Source organism: Ixodes scapularis, unplaced genomic scaffold, assembly GCF_016920785.2.
Source record: "Ixodes scapularis isolate PalLabHiFi unplaced genomic scaffold, ASM1692078v2 PGA_scaffold3__209_contigs__length_174095766, whole genome shotgun sequence".
NCBI classification, from domain to species: domain Eukaryota; kingdom Metazoa; phylum Arthropoda; class Arachnida; order Ixodida; family Ixodidae; genus Ixodes; species Ixodes scapularis.
The window spans coordinates 70,196,758-70,208,684 of NW_024609868.1; positions in this window are offsets into that span (position 1 = coordinate 70,196,758).

Below are 11,927 nucleotides of genomic sequence, written 5' to 3' on the forward strand. Positions count from 1 at the left end.
AGGCTAGGTGGCGCTAGGTACCGCCCAATTCATGTTCTACAAAAAATAATTTGCTTCTTTCAGGCCACTACTGCGCCTGAGGACCCTCTACTATACACACATGCAACCCATCACTGATCTCTATGACAATTGCTGGATCGCGCTTCCCCGCTTGTTCGCTGCAGCGCAACTGAAGCCACCGGGCTTCACTCGCTTGGGATACGATTTGCCGTTTTTGCTAGCCTTTGCTGCGGTTTTACAGCGTGCTGACGACACGTTTTCTACTCGTTCGTCGTCATTCCCCGAAGAAGTTTTTTGAAGACTCTGTGTATTGTTGAGACTTGCCGTTGTGAACACGTGGAAATTTTTACGAAAGTGCAGTGTCGCAGGAAAAAGGCACAACGCGTCGAAAGGAAGGGCTGGCGGCGTGTTCAAAGCTTCCTTGGCACGCCGAAGTGCCGTGTCTCTGTGCCTTCGCACGCTTGAATACCGACCAAGAACCGACGCCGTGTGTATGTGTTCAGCGAGTTCAATGTGCGTGAAGCTGTTCGTGCCTCTGGATCAGCGTCTTTTCCCCTCGCGGTTTAGGAACGAGCTTAATCCAGCGTCCACTAGCGACGGAAGATGGAGAGAAGGTACGTCTTTTTTTTCGTCCTTAGACGATTTACACAATACCGTGCACAACAGCTCCTCATCACTGATCAGTGCTGGCTTATTATCAACCTACTTAATTGCACTTGACGTTTGAGCGCGGCTCGCCTAATTGTAATTGGTCAACAGATTGCACACGACCATATCGGCCGCGCTTCAAAGATTTTCATTCTCGCCGTCTTGTACTTCTGCTTTCGAAAACCCCCCTGGCTCCACAACGTTGCCCTATTCGTGCTCCCACGGAATCTATTAGAGTAGATTTGGGACATAGCCATGGTTAATATAGTACATAAGAACACGTACAGATCTCCCCCTTTTATTGATTGCAACTCACCGGAACAGCTGGACGATCCAGAACTCCGTGGCCGATATATATAAATGATCTAAAGGCATCTACGCGCGACACATGTTCAGAACTTTGGCGCGGCGTCAATTCTTGACCGGTATCCAAGCGTGCGAAGGCACAAAGATGCATCACTCGGCGTGCCAAGGAAGCTTTGATCACGCCGCGACACCGGCGACACGTTTTCGACGAGTTGTACCTTTTGATACGGCTTCACGCACATTGCACTCGCTAAACACATTCACACGGCGTCGGTTCTTGGTCGGTATCCAAGCGCGCGAAGGCACAGAGACACGGCACTTCGGCGTGCCAAGGAAGCTTTGAACACGCCGCCAGCCCTTCCTTTCGACGCGTTGTGCCTTTTTCCTGCGACACTGCACTTTCGTAAAATTTTCCACGTGTTCACAACGGCAAGTCTCAACAATACACAGAGTCTTCAAAAAAACTTCTTCGGCGAATGACGACGAACGAGTAGAAAACGTGTCGTCAGCACGCTGGAAAACCGCAGCAAAGGCTAGCAAAAACGGCAAATCGTATCCCAAGCGAGTGAAGCCCGGTGGCTTCACTTGCGGGAGCGGCAAGCGCGATCCAGCAATTGTCATTGAGATCAGTGCAACCCATACACATTATTACAAGCATCAGGTGAACATACATTAAGCACATGCACTGGCCACAGAAATATCAATACAACGGAACACCACACTAACCCGAACACTACACCCGTGCTCTGCGTTTCCGTCTTTTATACTGGTCGTTTTGAACGTGCGGAACTTTTCGGTGACTCCCTAAGCAATAAAAAATATTCCCAGCATGTTGAATTTTTCCCTGCAATGTCATACCTCTGAGAGTATTTTGAATGGCTCAGGGGTTGAATCTCTTATTAAAAAGTAAACGCTCAATCATGCCGTAATTATTTGAAAGCCAATAAATCAAGCCGCTCATGCGGTTCGAAGCCATGAGTTTGTTTCCCCACACGGCACGTCGTAGCTTGTATTTCTATTTGTTTTTCTATTTGTGCTGTTCGCGCAGAGCTGCAATTGCCGTTTGAATTAATCTCTGTAGAGCGGATATTCAGTAGCTGGAAGTGATGCTTCACGGACTGAGAAATTGCTTTTCGATCAACTTGAATGTAGTCAAAGCCGCGACTTGCGGCGGGTTTAAGTGTACGGAACTACGCCGTGGCGAGCCCGAAAACTTCTAGCGCTCATCCCAGCGCACCACGGAGGGCAGTTTCTCCAGCAACCGTATAATTAAACAGCAAAATAAAGGGTAGCTTTTTTTTCGATTTTACCTACTATTGTTTTTAATGCCGAAATTCCATACTGTAAATATACGTACTTTACTTCACGATTTCGTACTGTTCAGTCCTTGCCCTTGAGCACAATCGCTGTCGGGGACGAGACAATTCCGACAGTCACATTGGCCACTGTACGATAGGAGCTTCTACTGTTCAGACCATGACTATCCGCACGTTGATCGATTGCACGTAATCCCTCAAGTGGTATTAAACTTTTTAATGTAAAGCGGAATGTCAACCTGCGACACCCCGCCCCCTCCGATCACAACCCGACCAGCGGCATCAATGCCCAACAGTTTACGATCTTATCTTCTTGTTACACCACTGATACGCGAACACATGGTCACATCGGCGATAATTCCAGTCTTCTGTTCACAACCCGACACTGTCATCACGATGTTGCAGCTATGTTGCTGACACGCACAAACACACAAAACCACGTTGAACGCCGGCTGCACTCGGCATCGGAAAACAGAACCAAACTCAGGGGGGAAGGCACCCAGGCAGCCGGCAGCAAAACCTGCCTGTCTTGGACGCAGTTCCTGCGGTTTCCATAACGTCGAAAACGTCGACACAGTTCCGCGTGCTTTCGCTACTGTAATGACTGTAGGACTGTTGACTGTAGTTCCGTGCCGCGAGAGTCCCGCAATCCGGAGACGGCCATCCCCCAGTGTACGTGGCGCTGCTGGCACTGCTCCGGGACTTCGCTGTTTCTAGCGGCTTCGTTTGCTCGTTTGATAAAATTAGTGATAAAAACGTCAATGCAACCGAAATGTTCTGCACGTTTAGACTAGAAGACGGAATTACAGGCGGCCTTTGCTGCCGCTGAAGCTCAATCAACTCAACAGCTATTTATTAAACAATGTGCGCGACCTGCTCGAAAAACGAAACCGAAAGACGATGAGTCGTGAGGGCGAAAGCTTTCTCCCGTCTGCCTGGAGAAGGAGAAAAACATTTCGTTCCTCCCCTTTTCTCGTGTCCGCTTGGAGGCGCGTCGGTAGAAGGGAGGAAGGCGCGCCGTTGCTACTTTTTTCCTCCCTTTTTTCTTAGAGTGTATAGTCAAACTGGCTGGTAGGGTCGGTCTGGATTTAAAACGGCTTTGGAGCGCTTTTTTGTCGATATCTTCTTGGCTTGGGTGCGCAAGCACGCGCTCGGATTTACCGTACTAAAGGTGCGAGTAGTGCGAGCATGGAGTGCGTTTGGATTGCTCCAAATCCACACCCTTTTCAAAAGTGGGTGCGATTGCCTGTCCGTCATTGCTTACTCTGTTCACTGTTAAAGGTTTTTTTCGTGTTTGTGTTTGGACTTTGTTTCGTGTTCGTGTTCGTGTTTGGACTTTGTTTCTGACACGTCTGGATTAAAGGGAAACTGAAGTGGTTCTCTATTTGAAGAAAAACACCTAATTGTCTTCATTTGGCCTGCAGGATCACGAATATCGAGATTATTGTTTACAGTTTGGTGCAGGGGGCTGCAGAAATTCCTTTTCAAAGTAGCGCTGAAGCCCCTCCTTCCCGGGGCGTGACGTCATACTTGGAGTTTTCGGAATCTCCGCTCTCGCGCATCTTCAGCGCTTGTTAAAGCTATGCACGCGCACTCTTGCTATTTCCAAAAAGGTCAGAAAGAGGCAAGCGATACGACGTCATACTAGGATCTTTGGGCCGCCAAGCGACACGCGCTTGGCGGCCCAAAGATTCTAGTACGACGTCACGACTGGTCGGAGGTTTTTCGTGATTCAGGAAGATTTAGGGTGTCCAGTAATGATGCGAACATTCACACTAAACTCTTAACTGGAAGTCGTAAAAATATTTGGAGGTGCTCATCTGTCATTCGCGAGACCCGCGTTTGGTTTGACAGTCCTCATCTTGAAAAAAGTATGTTTGCAGATGTGTACGTGCGGTATCGAACAGTTCGATGAAAGCCGCTCTGAGATTGTAAGTATGAAAGCTTTAATTCAGGGCTATCAGCGGTTAACGAAGTCGTTCGCTGCAAATGCACTCTTCAACTTATTTTTTTTTTTTCATTGGGGACCACCTGATTAGTGAGCACTATCTAGAAAATCTCTCGAGCTTCAGGGTTAATAAATCCTATTATACCGGGTTGGCAACCAAACGTAGTACATCTTGTCCTGGAGCGTGTTTATCTTTTTTTAGGGGGAGGGGCAAAGGGGGATACATTTTTTTAGGCGTGGCGGGGGCCGTATATTATTGCCTCGCGGGCCGCTGGTTGCCGATTCTCGGTCTAAAGAATAGTGTACCACTATAAAGGTAATGTACTAGACGCCACTTTTGAGGGCGATGTTTGAGTGGGCGCTCTGCACGAGCTCATATTGATAGGCTGCCAAGACCGGCAATCTCGTGCTGCCGAATGCTTGTTGCAAAAGAAGTGCGGAAGCTCGCCGTCAGCACGCGCTCAGCAATCGCGCAGACTGCTATAACGACCGCCAGTTTCCCTATAAGGTCGTCCGCACAACCTATTTGGCTGACGCTGGCGAGGCTGCAAGGCTCCGTAAACCCGGAGTTACACTGCTCGATATCGTACGAAAGTCACTAATTCGCTGCACTCAGAAAATTTCTGCATACTGTCTTTTATATGATTCATTAGTAGTGGGACCGCGAACATGAAAAGTTTTAGCGTAGTGTCAGGCTATTGCTGGCACGGCAACGGTTTTTGAAGGTAACGCTCTTTGCTAAAACTCTATTAGCGCTGGAGGAGTCTATTGGTGACGTGCGCGACCGAAAGCGTCGCTGTGGTCGGCCTTCCACGAATGGCCGAACGCTGACTATGACGTCAGGAAAGGATTTGTCATCGACGGAAATAAGAGAAATGAAAGAACTTTAATTTTGACGGTGTTGGCAGTGTTGCTTTGAGAGCACAATAATTTCAAGCTTCCACTCTGCTCATTACAAACACCATCGAACTTGTTGTTCGCAAGGTAATGACGTCACGAGAGGGAACCATAGGAGGGCACTACCAAAACATCTCGCCGCTAATGGAGAGTTTTAGTAGATCGTTCCCATGACTCCGATAACGATATCCCGATACTCCGCCACCACCTCCCTTGCGCATGCATAGTATCGTTATCGGGGCTATCGGAGGTATCGGAACGATCTACTAAAACTCTCTAATACCAGTCAAAACGAGTCTCAGTGTTACGGTCGCAGGGCGTGCGTTTTAGCGCGAGTAGGCCATTCCATCGTCCTTGGCCCGGCACGCGCAACATGGCTGCTTTAGAATGTCACCTCACCAAAGCACGCGCCACACAGACGGACGCTGGAGTTATACTATCCTGAAAGAGCCGGCGTGATGCAACCTCGCAGTGGTGTGTGCGTTGCGTCCGGTGTCAGACATGCCACGCACCTGCCGATTTTGCCGATTACTCATTTTATGAGGGACATAATCTACGGTGTCCAAAAACCAAAATAAACAACTGCAAAAAAAAAAAGTAAAAAAAACAAGAAACAAAAAACGACGTGTCTTGGAATCGCTTTCCGCTCGTGTGACAGAAACTTACCGAAAACGTTTGGTCGTATCCCCTTCTCCCGTAGTATATTCAAAGATGGCGACCCGTTCGTGGCCACCTATAGAATCTTATGACACTTTGCAAGGATGGTGTGCAAGAAGGAATGCCAACGAGAAGAAACTCGTGCTTAAGCGCCTGCACACCATCAATGATCATCTCCGTAAGAATCACAAAAAGCCGCGTATACCTGCTGTCCATCTTCCACGATAGCAGCCTGCGGCTAAAAGGAATTCGAACCCAAAACTCGTTGCGCACCGCTACAATCTGTGTTCTTGCTGGGCGCAGCCTTCTTCGGCAGTGACACCATCGGACTCGTCGAGAAACAACAAACATATTCCGTTGTTTTGCGAAGCGACATCCTTTCATCGAAACATTGTCACACGCTAACGTTTTCGACAGCCAAATTTGTGACATGTCACCCAAAGGAATTTTTAGCACCGGCAGAGTGCAATCCTCATCGCTGCTTTACACGTACCTGGGAACACTGGCTGGCACACCATGGCGTAAGACGAGGACAAGCCACCGCGGTCCCGTTCTTCGCTTCGTATCAACTCTTCGAGAGCCGCAAGGTCGGTGCAGAGCTTCGAATAGTCTTCCATGGCTACCTTGGAAGACTCGATCGGCAGTGCCCGACTTCTCTGAACTGAACACCGGTGAGATGTGGCACGCGCGCACGAGTATACCCTCTGCAAGTGAGGATCGGGCACGGGAACTCTGGTCACGTGTTTTCAAGGTTGGAGAGGTGCTCGGGCTGTTTCTTGGGAGGCTGTGAACGGGAAGGCTCGAGCCTTGCTCGAGCTACTGAGATGTGCTCGAGCGACGAAACAAGGGGTACGTTCCTTTGATGATATGCTGATCCGCTTGTCACGTTTGTAGACGGCCGTTTGCATTTTGATGTAATTTGTTAGCACGACTTGTTGTTCTGAAGTCTTGCCCTTGCCGAGTAGAAACAGAGAAAGCCGGGTTATATCTGTTTGAAATAAAATTCGATGTATTCCGTGGATTCACGTTAGGAATAAATCTGACCAGCTTCTTCCACAATTGTTCGAAGGCTTGGTTTTGTGTCGGGGCTGTGTAACCGATATTTAAGTTAAACGTTTAGGTCTTTAAATTCTAGCAGTCATTGCTGAAACGCTTGAGATGCTTTTTTTTTTTTTTAATTTTGTGCCCGCAAGCCGCGAATATAAAAAGGCTGTCTGAAATGCCGAGGCTCGATCTAAAATGAGCCGTAAAAACCGGCGCCTGCTCCTAGCAATCTAAACTTTTTGTCTGCACAGGCGGGTTTTGTCCTCTAGAACCACAAGGCGTAGCTCCCTTTCCGTAAAAAATAGGGCCGAAAAACTTGGCAGAGTCAACGCCGGACGGCGACGCAGACGACCGAGTCGAGTGGCGGGATGCGTTTGGCGCAGATATTGCTAGATGGCGCTACCTATTTGTTCCATTTTGCTTAAAGAAAAACTAAAAAAAAAATATCGAGATTGCTCGCGACGACTATGGCCTATTAAAATGAACCTAATATTTTTTGTAATGTAACTTTTGTTTAAAGTAAATGCGGACAATGATAGCAAAACTTGAAATGAAAAGATAGCAGAAAACGCAGTAGCGTAATTGACTCCGTAAGTGTGACGTCATGGGTCCAAACAAACCGTTGCTAGGGCCGTTGTTATGGACAAATACATGTGGCTAGGTTTCATTACGAAAACTTGACCGGTCAAAAATCGGGAGTAGGATTTAAACTTCTAAAAATCACAGATATAGAAAGTTTGAATGTCATGTGTTTCGACAGAAGTGTGCCGGTAATCGCTTGTTTCTGAAATATTCACGACTGCAACTTCCGGTCGTCACGATGCCTGCAGCAGACGACGAATGCAAGTAGTATGCCGTCTGCCACACGCGTCGGCCGGCCAAGCCGGCGCCGTCGTTTGGATCATGTGAATAAAGACGGTATTCTGATATTGCATTTGTTATAAATATAATGAGTTTCAGACACTTATAAGAATTCATAGTGGGGTGCGAGGCAAAATATGGCTTATCGAAATTCCGGGCGTCGATTGAGATGATCGTCTGCTAAAAGATCTCCCGAGACGTTCGGCGCGGTTTTATTCGTTCACCGTGACCACGATCTCGCCTATTGCCGCGGTGAAAGCGAACTCCGTGCATCTGTGAGAAAAGCACTTCAAGTGATCGGTTGAGAAATCAAATTTTGTTTACGGACTCGCGCTATGCGAGGGTGCTTCGTACCTGGTTGTAACCATCGCTGCGATGGTTACTACCAAAGTGCGATAGACATGCCCTGACAACCCCAATAATAATAATTAACGACTTACCTCGATAGCGTACGATTTGTTTCTCGTGCTGGCCTGCAATAAGGCGGTAATGCACTTCAGGTCGTCGTCGTAACTGATCTGCATGACGTGGTTTGATTTGACGGCATTTTCACCGCCCTAAACTAAGCTGGGTTCTTCACAGAAAAAAAATAAAAATAAAAACGCACATTGCGGAGACTTTTACGGCGTCGGCGACGCACTTGTTTTTGACGCTTGTTTACCGACGCAATTCAATGAAGACGCCCGCTATAACAGAGGCCAGGAAATCTATCGTGTTGTCTGCTACCAAAGCAAAGCGGAGTGTAATACTTCAGAAATGGCAACGTTACTAGAACACTCAGTTGGGAAACTCGCCGTCGAAACCTGGGCCGCTGGCGTCCACCGAGACCGAGCTGAATGCGACAACAGCGCCACTCTTTATCGTTTGTCTGTACTGTGGTCACCTTGAGCTTTTTGAAAGCCTGTTTTTGCGTAAAAACAAACGGAAAAGACTCTTTTTGTATGAAATTTATTGGAGTTTAATACAAAAAGAGGGGCGCGTTACGTTTTGAAAATCTTTAGTTTGCAGGGTTTTGCGGCACAATTAATATTGTTTTTATACAACCATGCCTCAGCGGTCCTATCCGGTAGCGCGTCCCGACCTAGGTGCATTTTAACTTCGGTAGTTCGACGCGGCGCGTCCGCCGGGGAGACGGGGGTGGCACCCCTGTAACCTCCAAAATAGAAGTCACGTGCAGTTCCTTGAGTGGCCGCTGCGGGAGAAATGGTGGCGTTGTGTTCGTCATTAGCTCGGTGCTCGGAGACAGATTGGGGCCACTTTTCAAAGCTGCCTCTGTGGGAGTTTCCCAACTGAGTGTTTTAGTAACGTTGAGAAAGGCTTTCATTGTTGCAATACGACACTGAGACAACAAGAACATCTTCATAATTAGATATCAAGAAGTTAGGTTGCTTACAAAAAATTATTTACTTGTAAGCAAAAACCTAGCCTCATGTGGAGTCTCCATGCATTAGTCCATAGCAACGTCCCTAGCAACGGTTTGTTTGGACCCAAACGCCATGTTGTGACGTCATCACTTACGGGGTCAATGACGGCGCTCTTTCTGCCGACGGATTTCGTCTGCGTGTCGTCTGCTTTCTTTCGCTGGTCGGCTACACCTTCCGACGCTGCTCCCGAGACCTTTTTTTTTTTTGTCACGGTTGGTGGGAAAGTTGCCATAATGCGTAAAAATTGTGCTCATTTTAATAGACCACGGTCGTCACAAGCACTCTTCATCTCTTTCTAAACAGCAAACCGGAACAGACATCTATCAATATATGCGCCACACGCGCCCCGCCACTCTACTCGGTCGTCTGCGTCGCCGTACGTCGCTGACCCGGGCAAGTGCTTTTGCCATACCTTTTACAAAAAGGGAGCTACGCCTTGTAATTTTACAAGGTGAAATCCTCCTGTAAAATACTGCGTTGACGAAAAGTTTAGATTGTTAGGTGCAAGTGTCAATTTTTGCGGGTCATTTTAGATTGAGGCTTGGTATTGCAGACACCCTTATAATAACGCACGTGAGAAGAAAACACGCACACACAAAAAGTAGCGTAGGATTGGACGTTATTCAGTTGACATATGTGACCGCTGTAATGATTTCTATAACAGCAACAGAGCAGCAAAAAAAAAAAAAACAACAAAAAAAAAAAACAACAACGTTGGAACTCTTTTGTTTAGCTCTGGAAAGCCAACAACATAGAGTACAAAACAGTAACTTTTTATTTCACGAAACAAATTATATGAATGACCACAACTTTCAATAAAGGTAAATTGAGCTAACGTATCTCTGCTTGGCCTATTTTCATGAAGAGCGATGCGGTTAAAGGGGCCTTTAGCGTATAACTTCGTCAGATAAATTACTATAGAGTTAGCAATACATTGTGTTCGCGATGCATGTTACTTGGGTTTACCGAGATTCGAAATGTCGTCAGGGGTGAATCCAGAAACACAGAGGTAGACGGATATTATGGACCGGGAACACGTACCTGCCCACCTGTCGCGCTGGTGTGGTATAAACTTCAAGCTATCCGACCTAATTCTTGTATAAATTACTTTGAAAACGTATTTTTGTTTACTGCAATTATAACCACCTAAAAAAAAGAGTAGGTTATAGACCGATCTCACCAGCCAGTTTCGCTACGTCGCCGCGGCCGGCAAGCATCGTGGGAACTGTAGTCTTTCTGCACGCAACACGAACCTGCTGCGGGTCGGCACGAGCGGAGCACGAGACGGCGCGAGCTCACCCGTCGACGCCTGCCTCCTGTGAACTACAATTATGGCGGCATCACGCATGCATGGAACGCTCGGTTAGATCGGTCTCTTATATACCGGGTGTTTGAGCGACGAATTCAAGAACTCCTACTGATAAAGTTGTTGAAAAAGAGAACATTTTTTGGGGGGGAACACATTGCCAGCTACGGCGGACGTCAAGGATTGCAGAAAACACACTAATTAGCTGAATGATTACTAAAATTTACTAATTATATTTTAATCAGTGCAAATAAGCATATGGCTTCAATTATAAATTTGCTGAGCGTTGTCGAAAGCTCCTAAATCAGTACATTTTAGACAGACTTAAAGCACGTGTAAAGTGTTAAAGTTTCCGCTCGTGCGGCAGGCACCAAGCTGGCTACGAGAACTGCGTTTTTCCATCGACAGCCTTGACAGTTCAGCAAGCTCCTAATGAAATCTATATGTTTATTTTCATAATTAAAAATTTAATGACTAAACTTAGGTATTTATTTGGATAATTCGTGTTTTTCTTTTTGCAATTTTCGATCGCCGCCGTGGCTAGCAGTTCGTTTCCGAAAAAAGTTATTTTTTTCTTAACCATCCTACTGGCAAGAATTAGTGAAATTCTTAGCTGAAACACTCGGTGCATTTTTGCCCAATAGCTTTCAATAGGTAGTTCGTTACAATTTAGAAAGTAATGCAATTACTTCTCCATTAGTTTGTTTCAAAGCTGCCCGACTGTAATGACGTTGACGTGATATAATTTTTGCGGCTTGAAATGCTTTTGTTCATCACGTTCTTCACTGTTCTGTTAGCATTTATCACGTTTTGCGCTTGCGCTACACTAGTTTTATGAATCGTATCATAGGGCGCAAAGTTCTAAGAATAAGTCAGTTGTCTTATTATTTTGCTGTCAGTATTTTTTTTTGTCACTGTAATTTAACTTAAAAGTGGTCTACACCGTAAGAATGAAATGGAGACTCAAACTCTTAAATTAAAGGTTATACTATTTTAAAGTCGGCGACAGGTCAAGAAGGAAGTGGAAGCTCCTCCCATCTTTTTGCACTTTAGCAGAGCGAACACTAGAAAAGAGGCGACCTCCTCTCCAGCGTTTGCTCCGCTAAAGAGGATAGGGGGGGGGGGGGGGGGGGGGGGGAGCCGTCTCTCGGGTGCAGTCTTGGCGCGTTCAAAGCCGCACAAGCAAAGAGGAAGGCAGTTGCGAGTTTTAGAATAGTGTACGCAGAAGCATCGCGTACGCAAAGAACTAGGGATCGTCGCCATTGCGCATGTGCCGAGGCCAGACCGCGTTTTGGATTGGAACATGATGACGACGGTATTTCTTTGCGTACGTGAAACTTTCCCGTGCACTATTAAAAAACTCGCTAATGAGGCAGACGGCCAACGAAGTAATTAAATTACACTTACGTTTTAAAGAAAAGATGAATGAATAACATATTCAAATTAACCACAAACGCGATTAAATCACCGTAATTCATTTTTTTCTATTGAATTACATTGAAGTATGATATTCGATGAAA